Raw genomic sequence first — 4,128 nt, forward strand, 5'->3', positions numbered from 1 at the left:
ATGAAGATGCTCAATTGTACTAATCAGTAGGAGAAATTCAAATAAAAACTATAATGTGGTACCACCTCACACCAAATAGGATGACTACCATAAAAAAATAAAAAAGAGAAAGAAAAAGAAAACAACATATTGATAAGGATGCAGAGAAATTGGGACTCTTGTGCACTGTTGGTGGGCATGTGAAATGGTATAGTCACTGAATGTGGAAAAGAGTATAGCAGTTTCTCAAAAAATAAAAAATAAGATTACTATATGATCCAGCAATTCCACCACCTCTGGGTATACGCCCAAAAGAATTGAAAGCAGGGTCTGCAAGAGATTTTTTTTCTGCCTCCTCCTCATGGTTTTGGGTACTCTACACATTCAGAGAAACTTGTCTAGTAACAAACTATAGAAATGACCCCTGAAAGTACAGCCTTTGGAAGAGATATTTTGTATACCTGTGTTCATAGCAGCATTGTTCACAATAGCTAAAACATGGAGGCAACCCATGTGTCCATCAGCAGATGAATGGATTACCAAAATGTGGTATATACATACATGGAATATTATTCAGCCTTAAAAGAGAAGGAAATTCTGTGATATGCTACAACATGGATGAACTTTGGAGACACTGCTAAGCAAAACAAGCCAGTCACAAAAAGAAAAATACTACATAATTTCACTTTTATGAAATACTTAGAGTTGTCAAAATCATAGAGACTGTAGAATGGTGGTTGCCAGGGACTGGAGAAAATGGAGTATGTGTGTTTAATGGGTATTAGAGTTTCAGTTTTACATGATAAAGAGTTATGGAGATGGATGGTGATGATGGTTGTACAGCATTATGAATGTATATGGTACCATTGAACTATACACTTGAAAATGGTTAAGGGACGCCTGGGTGGCTCAGTGTTTGAGTGCCTTGCCTTGGGCTCAGGGCGTGATCCTGGAGTCCCAGGATCAAGTCTCACATTGGGCTCCCTGCATGGAGCCTGCTTCTCCCTCTGCCTCTGCCTATGTCTCTGCCTCTGTCTGTGTGTCTTTCACGAATAAATAGATAAAAATCTTTTAAAAAATGGTTAAGATGGTTAAATTTTATACTATGTGTATTTTACTACAACAAAAAACTGAAAAAAAAAAAGGATGTAATCACACAATTGCTTATCCAGCAAAATACGCTGACCATCCACCGTCTTCCAGGCACTGGGAATAAGAATGAAGAACCTAGACACCATTGCAGTTTCTCATGGCGTTTCCAATCTGGAGGGCATTATAGATCATTACAATAAGAGGCCTAAGTGCTAACTCCATGTAGCAATGAAAGTCAGAGGAGAAGCCCTTGATCCAGTTTAGGGTGTCAGGAAAGTTTTCTTGGAGCAAGTGGCAGTGAGCTGAGACAGGACAACAATCTGATTATACTAAGGATTTGGGCTGGGGAAGAGGGAAGGTGTTCTAGGAGAGAGTATGGAGTTCGACCCAGCTCTATGAAGAAACCCTTCCTGTAATCTGCCTAAAACATGCCTTGGTCAAATTTTAAAGTTGGCCTTGAGCTCTAGTATATATATTTTGTGTCCTAAGAACTATTTGCCTAACTCAATGTGGTAATGATTTTTTCCTATGTTTTCTTCTAGAATTTTACAGATTTAGCCATATTTAGGTCTATGATTCATTTCAAATTAACTTTTTTTAAAAAAGATTTTTAAAAAAGATTTTATTTATTCATTCATGAGAGACACACAGAGAGAGAGGCAGAGACATAACACAGGCAGAGGGAGAAGCGGGCTCCATGCAGGGAGCCGATGTGGGACTCCATCCTGGGACTCCAGGATCACGCCCTGGGCCAAAGGCAGGCGCTAAACCACTGAGCCACCTGGGCTGCCCCTAAAAAAAAGATTTTATGTATTTGAGAGAGAGAGAGAGAGAGAGAGAGAGAGAGAGAGCATGAGCAGGGGGAGGGGCAGAGGGAGAAGGACAAGCAGACTCCCTGCTGAGCAGGGAGGTGGATGTGGGGCTTGATCCCAGGACAATGAGATCATGACCAGCTGAAGGCAGATGCTTAACTGACTGAGCCATCCAGGCACCTCTCAAATTAACTTTTTTATATGGTGTAAGATATATATTTAGGTCCTTCCTTCTGCCCTTCCTTCCTTTCTCTGTTCCTTCTTTTTCTCCCCTCTTCCTCCCTCTTGCCCTTTCTTCCTGTCCTCCTACCTCAATATCCAATTGTCCAGCATGATTCATTGAAAAGACTTTCCTTTTCCCACTGAATTACCTTGGTAACTTTGTCAAAATCAGTAGATAGTTTTACCACTCATTTCAAATCTGAGTGCCTTTTATTCCTTTTTATTGTCTTATTGCCCTGGCTAGAACTGCCTGTATTATGTTGAATAGAAGTGTTGAGAACTGACATCCTTGCTTTGTACCTGATTTTAATGGCAAATCATTCAATCTTTCATCACTAAGTATGATGTTAGCTGCAGGGGTTTAAGGTGCCCTTTATTGTATTAAGGGTTTTCTTTATTCCTAGTTTGTGGAGGGTTTAAAAAAATTACAAATAAGTGCTAACTTTTGTCAAATGAATTTTCTGCTTCTTTTGAGATGATCATATATTGCTTTTGTTTTTAGTTTTGTTAACATGTGAATTTTATTGATTAGTTTTTGTTTCATATATTTTGATGTTATGTTATTAGGTGCACACATATTTAGGGATGTTTTGTTCTCTGGATAATTCACCTCTTTATCTTTATGAAATGTCTCTCTTTATTCTGGTAATAACCCTTGTTCTGCAAACTACTTTGTTTGATGTTAATAGAGCCATCTTCAGCTTTATTTTGAATAGAATTTACATGGTATACCCATTTCCATCCTTTTCTTTTAATCTATCTGTGTTTAATGTTTTAAGTGTCAGGTCTTGCTTTTTAATTGAGTTTGATGATCTCTGTCTTTTAATTTGATTGTATAGACTATTAACATTTAGTATAATTATCAACATGGTTGAGTTTAAATCTCTTTCTTTTCTATTTGTTTTGTTTTTAGTATCTGTTATTTGTCCCTACTTTTCTTTTTTTAGATTGAGTTTTTAAAATATAACTAATTTCATTTGTGCTATTGAAAGCTAGTGCTTTTAATTACTATACTACCCTCTCTCTCACTAGGGCCTTCCAACAGAGCTCCAGGGCAAAGAGTGAGTTGCCTAGGTATATTATAAGGGAAATCATGCTTTAAAGATAGGTCTTGCATCTTGAGATAAATAACTACTTTCTGGACCCAAAAGCCTGGTATAGTTTATAAGGCTTTTTTTTTTTTTTTTTTTTGCCCACCTTTCTGTCTCCTGAGGCATCTCACCACCTCAACTTCTGGAAGTCTTCAGGATGGCATAAGCTGTGCCATAACACAGCAGAGGGAGAAGCGGGCTCCATGCAGGGAGCCGATGTGGGACTCCATCCTGGGACTCCAGGATCACGCCTGGGCCAAAGGCAGGCGCTAAACCACTGAGCCACCTGGGCTGCCCTAAAAAAAAGATTTTTAAAAAAAGATTTTTAAAAAAAGATTTTATTTATTCATGAGACAGACAGACAGAGAGAGAGAGAGAGAGAGAGAGAGAGGCAGAGACATAACACAGCAGAGGGAGAAGCGGGCTCCATGCAGGGAGCCGATGTGGGACTCCATCCTGGGACTCCAGGATCACGCCCTGGGCCAAAGGCAGGCGCTAAACCACTGCGCCACCCAGGATCCCCAAAATCTCAATCTTTTTTTGCTTAAAGATTTTATTTATTCATGAGACAGACAGACAGAGAGAGAGAGAGAGAGGCAGAGACATAACACAGCAGAGGGAGAAGCGGGCTCCATGCAGGGAGCCGATGTGGGACTCCATCCTGGGACTCCAGGATCACGCCCTGGGCCAAAGGCAGGCGCTAAACCACTGCGCCACCCAGGATCCCCAAAATCTCAATCTTTTTTTGCTTAAAGATTTTATTTATTCATGAGACAGACAGACAGAGAGAGAGAGAGAGGCAGAGACATAACACAGCAGAGGGAGAAGCGGGCTCCATGCAGGGAGCCGATGTGGGACTCCATCCTGGGACTCCAGGATCACGCCCTGGGCCAAAGGCAGGCGCTAAACCACTGCGCCACCCAGGATCCCCA

General features: G+C 40.6%; 1 pseudogene; it reads right to left on the minus strand.

Moving 5' to 3' along the window:
* Positions 1-268: 268 nt before the first annotated feature.
* Positions 269-419, minus strand: LOC121501097 (annotated as a pseudogene).
* Between the last annotated feature and the right edge of the window lie 3,709 nt (positions 420-4,128).

This window comes from Vulpes lagopus, chromosome 10 (assembly GCF_018345385.1).
Source record: "Vulpes lagopus strain Blue_001 chromosome 10, ASM1834538v1, whole genome shotgun sequence".
Taxonomy (NCBI): domain Eukaryota; kingdom Metazoa; phylum Chordata; class Mammalia; order Carnivora; family Canidae; genus Vulpes; species Vulpes lagopus.